This window comes from Bombus fervidus, chromosome 2, assembly GCF_041682495.2.
Source record: "Bombus fervidus isolate BK054 chromosome 2, iyBomFerv1, whole genome shotgun sequence".
Lineage (NCBI taxonomy): Eukaryota > Metazoa > Arthropoda > Insecta > Hymenoptera > Apidae > Bombus > Bombus fervidus.
The window spans coordinates 14,650,666-14,664,518 of NC_091518.1; the positions used below are offsets into that span (position 1 = coordinate 14,650,666).

The following is a 13,853-nucleotide window of genomic DNA, read 5'->3' on the forward strand; positions in this document are numbered from 1 at the left end:
GATGCTCTCGGTCCTCGCCATGGTAATTAGAGATTTACCATAACTTCGTTCTTGGTTGACACGCGTCGAGGTTTTTCTAGAAACCCATGTCGTCAGACCTTTTGTGAATGATTATTGTACGAGACCGTCGAGTTTTTTAATTCCCTCTTCTTTTCATGTTACTTTCGTCCTTTTTCTAAAAACGGCACTCCTTGCAACAGTAATAATTACACGTCATCGAGCGTGGATGTAATAGTTTTAACAAGAAATTCTATAGGTCGTAATTGTCTAAATACTAACTACCGATCATAGTAATTACCGCGAAGAATGTAAAATTCGAGGAACAAGCATTGTTTGCAAAATGTACGAAAAATAAAATAACCATTTTAGGGCGTCCCTCGTTCCATTAACGAGAACTCAATCAGCGTGGCCAATCTTCAATGAAATCGCTTCCTTGAACCCTGCGGTCGATAGTATTTACCTTTATTACCTTTATAAATTTGTAACTGTAACTTGTAATCTGTAATAAGGTCGGAAGTAAACCGAGAACGAATCGATTGATCCGATCATGGAATTCATCGATAACAATTTCATTTCATAACTATTCAATACTCATAACAATTTCGCTAAAACGATGACGGTGATCGTATTCCTGGTGCTGTAAGTTCATTCAATCGGATTACCATTTTGTTTCGTCAATTTTCTCGTAGCGAGGTCGATCCTCGCGGTTGCCGATGATTGCACGCTATTCACTCGCTTCCGCTTTAATACGGGCTCTCTCCTCTTCTCCGTTTACCTGAGACTCGGAGAGGATTTGCTTTCGTCTTCCATATTTCACACGACGTTTAATTACGAGCGTTTATCATGTTGTCAGCGGGCCGTGGCAAGAAAAAAAAAAAAAGACTCCCATTCATTGCCGTGGCGCATTGTCGCTGATTACGCGGCTGGACGATGTCGCGCGAGTAGACCCTCTAGTAGTCGGGTATTCAGTTAGTGACAAAATAATTAAGCACCGAACGCCGCTCAAAGGCCAGCCTGCTTCCACGAGCCGCGATCGTTGAATTACGACTCCGTCGGCTAATTACCCAGAGGAGTTACGCAACTGTTGCTTGTCCGCGTGTTCGCGTACGCCGCTCATTAATCATCATTAAGGAACGATTCGTGTGTCCTGATAACGTTCCGCGAGAAGGCTCGATCTCTCTCTCCTCGAAGTCGCGCGATGAGATTTCGCGACGTAAAAGGAGAACGTTGAAGACCTCGTCTCTCCGGTGAGAATATCCCTCTCGCGCGTACTATTCAGTCAGGTGATGTAAACGCACAATGGATATTTTGAAAACTTCTTGAAGACGTATAAATAGCGTAAGATTAGTTTGTCACGGACCGAAATAGAAAGTAAGAGGAGACGAAATACTTTTTTCCATGCGTTGCCGGTACTAAAACTGTCCTACGGACTCTTTAACTCCATCGCCTCGTTAAAAATCACCGCTCCATCGTGATTCCCTTAATCGCGTTTCATCTTACAAACAACGATCATGAAGCGACAATTACCCTCGGCGTGCCTCTCGATCCGCGATTTTCTAGACGCCCTGGGCGCCTCCGGTTCGCTTAATCACCCTCAAAGGACCCAGCAAGAGCGATACGAGCGACAAGTCTACCGGATGAAAAAGAGGTACACGAAGAACATAAAGAAAAGGAATAACGAGATTCAGCGAGAAAACGAGCAAGTAGAACACAGAGAAGTGGTCCACGAGAGAAGCACAGGCGGACGACGGAGAAGAGGGAAGTCGGCAAAGGTCTGAGCTTACCTCGAATCAGCAAATTATACCGACCGATATGCCGCTGCTTCCCGGTACCTATCCACCGGCGTACCATCAATAAATATGTCATTAACAACAATAATTTATCCGAGGAGTCAGGCGCCGCTGATCGCTCCGGGGCCTTGGTTCCCTCTGGTTTCGTCGTTTTGCAGTCGCGCGTACGTTTAAACGCTCGTGTGCGCCAGAGGTCTGGCTGCTTGCTTGGTGATAATTGAGCCGTCGCGTCGCCCGCCACCGCGGCAATTTTAATCGGCTTCGGTTTTTGGCTCCGCGGGCGAAATCAACGATCATCATCCCTACTGCCGCTGTTGGCCTCCTTTCACCCCGACACACCGCTCTTATCTCTATTCGGTCTGTACTTCCCTTAGCCTCAGGTATATACCGTTCGCGATCTTCTTCTCGCGATGCTCTCCGCCTTCGATTCTACTCTCGTTTCTCTTTTCTTTTTCTATTGTCTCCTACTCTTTTCTACTCTCTATTTCTTTTGTCTTTTCTCTGTTCGTTCGCTCTGGTTGTACCCGTGCTATTTGTTACTTTTCCACGCCATTCGGTTTGCTCGTTTTTACTGTTAATCGCGTGCTTTGTAAGTGTCCGGGTCAGCGAGCTTGCATACACCGCGGCTGCCGATCGGAGAAAGGGAGAGGCCGACAATTACGCGCTCTTAAGTATATTTCATCGGTTGTTTTTCGGTTCGTAACACGGTCTCCTTTCAGTACGGTCTATGAACCGATCGGAATTCCGGATCTTTTTGCTTCACGGCCGCGCCGCGGTTTCAGAAAACGTTACCTCTGCTCGAGCGAACCAATCGATTTTCTCGAGTCCTTTCAGGCTGATCGATCTTTTTTGAAAAGGTAACGATCCCTGTCTTGAGATGGCGTGAGCACGGTCGACGATCTTCAGCGAATATCTCGTTACTTTCGTTTCGTCTCATGGTAAAATCGACTCTTTGTGGTGTTTTCTTTGCCAGTGATATCGATGATCACTGGCTTTGGTTAACAGCGTGCACTTTCGAGGAAAGTAGCCAGGATACGATGTTAACGAGGATGCTTGGCCATCGTTACAACATTGTAGAGAGCGTCGCCTTAAAAGGTGACACTAAAATTCGCATGATTATTCAAGAAATTAGTCGGTTGGTCGGTCGTAAATAAAAGGCGCGCGATGGAGGATTTTAAGAGCGTCGTTCGATAGGCCATCTCGACTACCTGATGGCTCAATATACTCGCGGCTTCGTCCAATTCATTATATATTCACAACTTTATCCTCATCCGACTCGCTACCATCTGAAAATAGTCGCGCGGAATAAATCAGGGAAACCGCAAGAATGCCTAAGCAATTAAGCGGACCGCAGAGGATCTTAATGTCTTAATAGCGACGAGGTTACTGTTTTTTTCCTCGAACGGGCGATTCATAAAACTGTAGCTGTTTCAAGAATTCTTTGGTTGGAGTTATTAATCGATGACGCGTATTTCCTTTTAGCGGTAAAATGTTTAAATTTCGAGAAACGAGAATTCGTTTCGGCTTCGTTGTCATCCTTCTTTCTTTTTCCTTTCCGGGTGGTATCAATTAAACGAATAATGAACGAAGTGCAATTACGTCAAACGATTCGAAGATCCGTAGAAGTTAATTGGTTTCGACGACCGGCAATTTTGCTTTTGCACCGCCAGTATAAAGTTTAATTCATCCTTTATTTACGATCAAATTTTTCTAGATAGACACGGACGATTAAAGAGGAACGAGATATACGACGATGGTTTCGAGGGTGAACGTAGCTCGACAGCAAATCACCTTTACTCGCCCCTTTACGAGCTTTCGAGAGCCATGGGCCAACATAAGAATGTCCAGAGGGTCATCAGGGACTTCTCCTTTGCACCCTGCATCGCGCATCCGGCTATTCGGTTGTCAAAAGATATTTAAGCCCTGTGCTCAGCTCCTAAATGCTCGTGTAAACAGATCGTGTACCGAAAATGACTAACGAATGTTCTTTAGAATTTACGACGTTAGTTTCTCGACGATCGACGAAATTGTACGTCCATCGGTTTATTTTCCGTTGTGTCTCGACAACATCATTTTTAATCTATCTTTCGTTTCGTCTATCTGTCGCTCGTTTTACGATATCTATAAAATAACCTTTTTCCTCAAACGGTATCCTATGCTGACATTTTTAATACTTACTAATAATATCGTTACGAAGCTCCAAATAAGAATATATTATCAGCTTCTTTATCTACACCTTTAGATTCAATTTGTTTATATCCCTGGTTTGCTTATTTATATTCGATTTACTCTTTCACCCTAACAATATCATTGATAACATATAGCGAACGTGTAAAAAGGACAGCTGGAATTATTTCCCCGAAGCAACGAAAATTAATTACCAACTTAGTCGAAGTTAATCACCAAAATGAGAATATTCGGCTCCAGGCACAGTCATTAACCTTCGTGTTTATAGCGTCGTTACCATGGTTTTCGATAATATTTTCAACAATGCAGGCGAGCCGGAAGGTATTTCGATGAAATTAGAAGTTAAAGATCCTCACGCTATCTGGACCTCGACGCTATCGAGGCAGGCACACTTCCCCGAGACACGTCGTAATTTACGCATGAGACTTTCACCGTTAATCGTTTCGACTCCCTTTCCTAAAACGATCTGCGGCACGGAGCCACGTTAACGACGCGTAAATCATCTCGTTACTTCGATTGCTACCCAGAGAACGACTAAACGATGTATTTTCAGCCAGACACGAGATCTTTCTATATAATTTAGTTAACGACTATAACGAGTTAATCGACGCCATGGTACAGGCGCTATGACAGATGACTCGATGAAGAACGAGACCAACGTTTGGCAACGATCCAATCATTGTTTTGTTAGTTACACGATCACGAGGCTATTTCTGGATTCCGTTGGATATTTTTAAGGTAAAGGAAACCGGATTCTTCATCTATCCGGCGTCTGTCGTATCACTGAGATATGAGGTACATTCAAAGGCTCTTTTTCCTTGATCCTGACCATTTGTTTTACCATAATCTGCTTGGTTTTTCTTCAATTTTATACCCTCACCTTATTAGGCTAATAGGTTTCCAGGCGTCGCTAGAAAGATTATAACTTCTTGATTGTAAGATTTATCGTACCGTTGTAGATTTACGAAAGTAAGATAGGAAATGAAAAAATTCCACGATCGTGCTTTGTCCTCGAGGCACAGGAACTAAGTAACTGGATGTTCCATTACGTCATATTAATCTACAATCAACGTACGTATTAATGGCGCGGCAATCGTGTCATTACTGTATCGTAACGCGGTCATTATCCGTCCGGAGAAGCGACGATGGAATTATACTGCTTTCATGCCCGACTCAATTGCCATCTCGGAACTATAATCGAGATAAAGCCGTACAACGCCGGATCGTAGATCGCGATTGAAAATATGTTGTAAGGTGTACGCGATGGTTGCGTTCAAGACAGGACCAGAGACCAAGGGAGGGAATAAAGGAACAGCCGAGAACAGATCCATCACCAGGTGAATGATCGCTCTTCCGATTTATCCGTCATCCCATCTAAAGTTCACCAGGTCCGTCGCTGCTTCCATACGCGCCGCTCCTGTCTATCTGTCCGTAAAGGTGTGGCCAGAAAGACAGCCGAATTGACAGTCAACGCTGGGTGGGTCAGAATCGAGATGGAACGTATCGTTCTGTCTGTTCTTGTTATTCTGCATTTAGAAGAATTACTGTGATTTGCGGCCATACAATTTTGAGCATAAATCATTCGACTTTGATTTACAGATTCCAAGTAAATTTCTCAATGATTAAAAATTTCAATTGCTGGTAAAACGATTCTGCTCGCCTAAGTTAATAAATTACCTATGTCATTGTAAAACGTCAGGGTTGCATTTGCAGAAAAATGTCCGTTCATTCCGCTATAGGATTTACGTAGGATCATTAAAGTTACTTTTCAAGCAGTCATCAGAGTAACGAGAAGATTAAAGAGACTCAGCGTCGTCGGAAGAAACGAGTAGAGAACGTAAAATCGCAAAGTGGCGCGTTTATCGTCTGATCTTTCCGATTCAACGCGATGTCAATCGTATCTCGGTTGTCACCTTCTCACGATGGGTTATCGACCACAGCACTACAGATTGCATGGTTCGATTAGGTGCGTAAAATCAGCTCTCGGAGTACGCATCAATCTTGATATACCGCTCGCTATACCAGTCTCTCCAATCAAGGATACTATTTACAAATAAAAATACGAGGCGGTTACACGTCGAGTCGAGCATAATGTTTTCAACAACGTCAATTGCTTAGTGTCTGAACCGTAGACTCACTCTAACGTCCGATTTCAACGGGTCGAAGCGAGTCGAAAATTCTCAAGGAAGCAGCTTTCGCTCGATGCACCCTTCAACGTTTCCTGAGAAATAATCCTGAGGCTACGCGAGGCAACGTCCAGTTAACGGAATCATTCATACTCTACGTCAACCGTACGCGAACCGACGAGGGAACCAGCACTTGGCACACGTCAATGTCAGGTTCTCGTACTTGCGTCGTGTAAAAGTGTAAGAATAGAATCGAGTGGATAGGTTCTCCTTGTCCTTCCTCGACTCGACGTAGACAGAGGTACACTTCTTCCCGTTTGAGAACGCTTGAGCGTAATCGGTAATGGTCGCAGGGAAAGAAGGCAGAAGGAAAACAAAGCGGGCATTATCGTTCTTTGGGAACACGGCCGCTTGTAGTCACTTCAACGACTCGTACGGTAATTATGACTTGATGGCTCTATTGCTGCGGTGTCTATGTCGTTTGAAGCTGTTCTTTTCATTTTTTTTTTTTTTTTTCTGAACGCCAGTCATGTTTCAGTCTTTGAGTCGCTCGACTGATCTTGAAAACGCCAGAGCTTGAGATCGGTTGAGGGAGTAAGAAGAATTCGTTTTGTTTCGCTTGTGAATACACTCTGATGATTCTTCTTGGAAAAAAAGTTGTATAAGTCGTAAAACCAATCGAGTCAGATCGATCTCACACGTAATATCGAAAATTGCAGCTATTTAGAGTATTCGATAGGAAGAAAACGATTTTATCAAGAATCGAATCGAAGCTCGATCAGCTCGAATAGATCAATTTACCACCTTGCTATTCCATTATTCTGGAACAGAAAGTAAGTAGAAAATTCACGTGTCAATAAAGATAACGAATAGACACCCTTCGATGGATTGTGGTAATCAACAGCGGTGTGGACCGTTAGGTACAAACGAAAAAGAAATACGTAGAGAAAAAATTACTACCATTCGGAGGAACCGAGTTGAGTTGGCAAGCCATGGTTTGTTGATTTGCCACGGACACGGTGGTATTTCTATCGGTTCTAATGTAGCGATATACGCCGGCTGTTAACAACTCTTTCTTCTCCTTGTGAGCACGCCCGTCGCGTGAAACAAGATAAGCGAAAAAACGAGGGATAAATAACGGAGGCTACTTCTTAGCTATCCTTCCAACGACAAGAATTCCTAAACGAACAACGTATCTGTGTACACATACGCGTTCGCGTGGTTGTGCGCGTGTCAGCATGGTGAAAAAAAAAGGTTGCGAGAGGAAGAAGGAGAGAGAGTAGAACGCGGATGTTTCCGGAACACGGTGGATGGGCCGTGTTTCCGAGATAAGACGCCTAAGTTCGGCATAGTTCGGTAAGTGGCGAAGATAAGAGGTACCAAGACGACTGTGTTCAGCTGTTGGAGAACACGCGATAGCCTGTCTCCAGGTAATCGACGCGACTTGTAATCTTAATTACCTGAATACCACAGGCAGAATCGCGTAGCTCGGTGTATCAATATGACCGTTCTTTACGTTACGAGCAGAAAGAAAGCTTGTTAAGTGCGATCCTCGTGAGAACTTTTAAGTGTACACCGCGTTCTGTTATCGGTCCAGGGAATGGGTCGAGTCAGTGACAACCAACGATACACCTGCGATTAGGAGGAAAGCGTAGAAATAATGTTGTCTTCGAGGAACGATCATTCGACGGATGAAATTAAGACGAAGGGCAACGACTTTTTGGCTCGTTATTGGTTGAGCGCTACTTATTGCTCGCGTAAATTTTAATGGAATTCGAGAATGATTGCCGAATGCGTCTTGTTTCTACGAAACTTGAAAATCCAGTAAAATTTACATACGAGATTCGAACCGCTTTGCAACTATCATTCCGATAGTTGTAAACTAACAGAAAACTCGTTAAGCGCGACCCACGTGAGAACGTCGGATAGCAAATGTAGTGCGCTATTATCGTGAACGAGGCGATAGTCTGAGAAGGCACCTGCGACCAGGTTTGAAGGTATTTATAAGGACAAGTGTCTTGGAAGACGACTGGATGTCTTAGAATAATCTGTAACTCATTACTGTGATAAAGGTAATTCCACTCAGTCTCAAGGTTACAGAATTCATGTAAGTTTTCACGAAGCACGTAGTTCTCAATATCAACGAGATCATTAGTCCTTGTTGATTGTATCGATTGTCATTGTTAAGGAGTTACGAGCATCCTGAATTATCTGACGACAAACGTAACTGTCTTCCTGTGTTTAATGAACGCCACGCTACTCGAATACGGTAATTATGGTGTTACAGCTATTGTATAGTTTAATTTATAGCAACACCTCGTCGGTTATGATTTACACGCTTCGTTCCAAAGTAAACTTCGCGTGATATATCGTTCCGCGGCAATCGCCGACTCGATCAATCGAGGATGAGTCGATAACTAATTCCATTTCAATCGTCCTGAAAGCATAATGCCCGAGAAATTGGTCCTTCGTGGCGATAATGCACGTGCTATATGTGCGCCTTTCGTATTTAACCCTAAATTCATCGTTGCACCGGAAACTTCTTCGCGGATTAATGATTCGCTCGAACATATCCGAGTGCCGTTTGTTTGCATATCATTAACGCACGGCGCGGTTAATTAATCGTTCGACGATCAGCGCTGTTACGCCTGTTATCCGCTTTCAATTTGCCATGCAAATACAATTTCGCAACTTCTTTTTTTCCTTTGCGCCATCTGCTCGCGGCGGCCGCTTAGCATTTTTCATCAGGATCATGGAACGACGAGTTTGCATTGCCGCGTGAATCATGCCATCGCGCCATGTAGCTTCATTTGAGTTATTGGCTGTTCTTGTGAGAAGCTCATTTGTCGAGACCTATCAAGATTATGGACTTGAATGCTGTTAACTAATGGCTTTCATAAAAGGCAATTAAAAATTCTCCGAACTATCAAGGACGTTTACAAAAATGTAACCTCAGAAATTTGAATATCTGATGGTGGGATTTTTGTGAACTTCGAACGCGTAGGTTTGGCGCGATAACTGAAAATGATTTAGAAACGTATTTCTTTAACGTATTGCTATGGTACATATACATATAGCATCTGAAACTAATAGAAAATCCCTGCGTGTGAATTTTTCGTCTCATGCTTGTTGAAAATCCTATCCTCAATCCTTTAAGGTCCTAAGTCGAGTTGGAATATCAACCAGTACACGAACTTCGTTCATTTCCATCGTACGCTACCAAAAAATCGGCAAGATTCGTCCACTCCAGAATCCAAAAGCGTCCTGTATCCGTTTCGTTTTATTTAAAACGTCAAATTGCTTTATTTCTGCCATACATTGGAGTCGAGCGGAGAACAATTCCTCGGCAGGACGCGCGGATTAACCGTAAGCGGCCGATAAATGCGAGCACGCGTAACGAATCGGGGTGCACGCAATCAAAGGGGAGCACACAAGTGTACGGTAGCCCTGCAGCGCGCAAGAAACCGCTGCCAATAAATCTACGTGGGCGAGATTGCCTCTAAGATTAAAAGTACGCGGCTCGGGAGAGAGCATATAAAAGTGGCGGGCACCAGGAGGAGCCGTCGAAAAATTTTCGGTCGCACGAAAGGGACCTGGTTCGCTCTCGTTTGCATCCTTCTGGAGCTCGCACTTTACGGGCGCGAACCAGCCTGTTTCTCCTTTTTTCTGCGAACCGAAACATGCGACATCGTGGCTACGGGGAGAAAACGACACCGATGACCAATGGATTCCTCGATTAGATGCCCGGCTCAATTAAACGGGGTACTCCCAGCTCCTCTTTTCGAACGATTTATCGTTGCCGACCCTTTACGTAAAAGTGAACTCGTTGTACAGGGATTAACTTATACTTGTGGTCGTTGAGGATAAAGGATTTTTTCTATGCGAAGAAAAAGTCTTGGATATTTCACTTTTTTTGGTAGAAACAGATCGTAGCACGAAAATGTTTGATAATCACGACATATCAACGAGAAACTCTTTAATCTTTTAAGAAACGGGTCATGGAAATAAACAAATGGATGATAACTAAAGAGACTGCGATTTTTTATTGCGAAAGTCTTCAAACTTTCCGGGAAGAAACCAAGTGAATTTCACGAAAACACTCCCAATTTTCTGTACCCCAACTTCGAGGCACCGAAATCTCGAGGCGTTATCCTGGTTACCAAAGGTGTGACGATGCACCGCTCGCGGAGGAGAAAGAAGCACAACGAACAACGCTACGACAAGAACGCTCCCGGTCAGAGCAGAGGGGCTGTTACTGGACCGTGCAAAGAGAAAAAGAGGCCTCGTTATGTAGTCTGGGTCCAGTATATAAGTACGCAACGAGAGATAACATCGGCCCAATACGAATATACGTAGCCGGGGGCGCGTAACGCGAATTAAAAGGATGACTCAGGCGAGGACGAGCATGCTTTTGCGAAACGCAAGGATATCCTAACAAGCAGCCGATTAAACCAGACCACGGACGATAAACGACATTCGCTGCGAGAGGGATGAAGTTGTCTCACGGTTTTACACGCTCGAAGGAGCCTGTTCGACGTGTGCTATTACAATCAGCGTGCGGCTTCGCGTTCTAATTGACGGTCTGCGATCATTTCGTGCGGCATCGCGTGATTAGCTCACAATCAAGCGAGCCACGATCCATTGCGTTTAAAACGGAGCTTCACGCGGCGATTTCGACTTCCCATTCGAGATGCTGCCACGACGCTTCAACCGTCGCGTTAGCGTGTTTCTTTGCGGTTGTCGGCACTCCGTTGGGTGCACCCTCATTTTACTCGAACGATCCACTGTCGATGGACGATCGGTTAAAAAATCGAGCGGCGATCGCTGATGGAAACGCGTCGCCTCCGGCTGATCCTTTTTCATCGACCGTTATACACTCGTATCTTGCGATGCGTCTCGATTGCTGCTGTCAACTTTCGACGTGGTAATTTACCCAGTCTTCGGGTAAGCACTATATTATACATATATCTCGCATCTAATTCTAAGAAATACGCGTTTCGTACTTCGGAGGTACAAAGAGGAATGCAACGTCTGGTTTAAAAGTCGGTTCTCGAAAAACTCGAGTGGAGAAATATTCGCGATCAAACAGCACGTTCAAAAAGATGCTTAGCAACGTTGTCGTGCTAAGGAACGAGTGGTCCCGAAGTCACGAGGAATCGCGCGTCCACACGAGAGCCGGTCTCGAAAGAAACTCGAGAGCTCGAATTAAGTTCTCTCTGTCCCTTGCGTTTCGTTCGTCCGCCCGTTGCATCCCGTCTTCTCCTTCGCGCCGCTTCATGCCACGACGACCAGTTCGCGCACTCGCACCACCGACTCTCGAGTCGGAGGCGCGATCTCGTAATTATTACGTCGCGCAAGATGCGAAGTGACGCGATGATTACCCCATCGCGAGGCTGCCTTAAACATCCCCCCATCTCGAGGTCGCCTCTCTCTTTATCCTCTCCCATTCCCTCCTCCCTATTTATCTTAGCGTTTTTCGCGAGGTAATTGCATCGGTTTCGGACAAGACAACAGCGCCCGGACGCGGATCGACGGCAATCTCATCGGTCTACGAAGCGCCTCGATCTTTAGTTGATTTATCTCTTTAATAACGGCATTAAAATCGACCACACGGCTTATTACGAGTCATCCATCACTTGAACGGGTCGCGCTTGTCTTTCGACTGTGGCGTGCGGGTTTCAATTTCCATGGTGTCGGAGCTTGCGTTTCGCTCGACCGTCCTCGCGCGACCTTTCGTTGGATTTACGAGCGCCCGAGCCGTTCGCCAGTGGTTCGTCAGGCGGCCGCTACGTCGACAGAAGGAGGAATAAATCTTCGCTTTAAAATGAAGCGGGCGACGAAACGCGGCGAGAAAACGAAGCCACCATTCTCCAAGCTAATTGTCGGCTGGCGTAAGCGTTGGAACGACATGCCGGGAGCACAGGCGCCCGAGCGAAACGGGGATGGGGCCGAACGGAGCGCGTCCTCGTTGCACGGTAGGATGCACCGGGCCGCCATTTTCGTGGCGGTACAACAGAGGCGTAATAACTGCTGGAATTCATGGTAATGGCGATAATGCGTGCCTGGAACGATGGGGCCCGCAGGGGCTGAAACAAGGAGGAGGGCGGTTGCGCCGAACAGGCCTCGAACAGAGGTGGGGCACCCTGCCACGATACGAACAGACTTACGTATGTATGTATGTACACTTTGGTTCGCGTACGTGCGAACCAAGGTCCTTCAGGGTAGAACTGGCTTTCTGATTGGACGAATTCCTCCGACCGAATGTACAGCACGGCCTCCGTCCGAAGAACCTTTTCAATCGAAGCCGTTTCTACATCGACTGTTTAAGCATCGATCGATGCGGTTTTGTTTTTACGTTGTTCAGTTATATGCAATCTTGTCTTTTATTATTCAATTCCGCGTAACCAACCTTGAATCTTTATAACCAGCCTTGAAATCGTCCATATCGAATTTGACAGATTCAAATGTTCGTATCTCAGAATCTGGCAGTCTGGAATTACTTTTTTCTATTTTCTTTTATTATTTCGTTTCGTAGCCTTTTGATACGAACCTCTACGATTACCAACGTGTCAACTAAGTCGAAGAACGAGGAGAGAAAAATAGATCGTGAATACGATCGCTGAAGGGAGAGTCACAGGAGTGGTCGTATCGGGCCTCCGATTGGTCGAAACGTCTCAGCCGGATGTGGAGGTCGGGCTAAAGCGAGGGCGAGCTCTTGAATTATCCGTCTTAATTTGTCCGTCACGAGAATTAGCGCGAGTCGAATGAGGGACATGTGGAGAGGGAGCGTGCGAGAGAGCGGTGGAGTGAAGTTTTACAGGCACGAACGCACGCCGGGCCTCCCATGGTGCACCCAACGGTCGACCTTTCACCCCGAGGACCCCATACGCTGGAAGACGTACACCTTGCGTGCTCGTTCCTTTTTTACGTTTTAACCAATTCCGTCCTATCGATTATGACATCGCGAACGCCTTCGAGGTATACGAGACGTTAATGTTCTACGTAGCGTTACACGTGCATTAAAAGACTACTTCTCTTCCTCCCTTTTCTTAAATGTACAAGCAGATCGATCGTTCGCTTCACTGATCCTATCGGAAACAAGCGGTAAATATTTTGTTATTTAATAGTTTGCTTTAGAGATATACGCATCCTAACGTTCCATTACCTGACATTAAATCTTAATAGGTCGGCTCACCTCGTTTGCCCCTAATTTCCTGCGACTGTATCGACAGCTGCCTGACCACCGACTTCGAGTATCTTCTCGTAATAAAGTCGTTTCTCCTTTTCTTATGTAAAAGCGAGCAAGCGAGACCTCAGGGTGGAACACCGCGCGTTCGATAATGCCCGTCATTTTCTCAATCGGTGTGCATCGTTATATCTCGTAATAAACGCCCGCAAAAATTCATCCAGTCTGACTTCTCGCGAAAATCCTTTAATTATGCGAATGTCGAGAGTCGTACTGGTCACTGGACTCGGAGGATACTTTAGGAGAGACCTTGTTTTTCGATAGAAGCATCCTCTAGAAAAGCTGTTTACTCGGCAAATACGCCAAAAATACGGTGAAGTATGTACAGAAGGAATAACACGTGGCCCTTGATGTTACCACTATAATACTTTCCTAACCCTTTTCAAGAGAGGCCCGGTTGAAGAGCTGACAAGAGGAAGGCATTCCGAAAGGGACACTGAAAACATCATCTTTCAGAAACGCGTCGTCAAAGCAAAACACTGACACAAAGGATCTTAATTGGAA

General features: G+C 45.3%; 1 protein-coding gene across 3 annotated transcripts in view; it reads right to left on the minus strand.

Annotated features, from left to right (window-relative positions):
- Nucleotides 1-13,853, minus strand: part of LOC139992983 (uncharacterized) — a 96,527-nt gene that overhangs the window by 17,580 nt on the left and 65,094 nt on the right. The gene's annotated exons all lie outside the window — the stretch shown is intronic.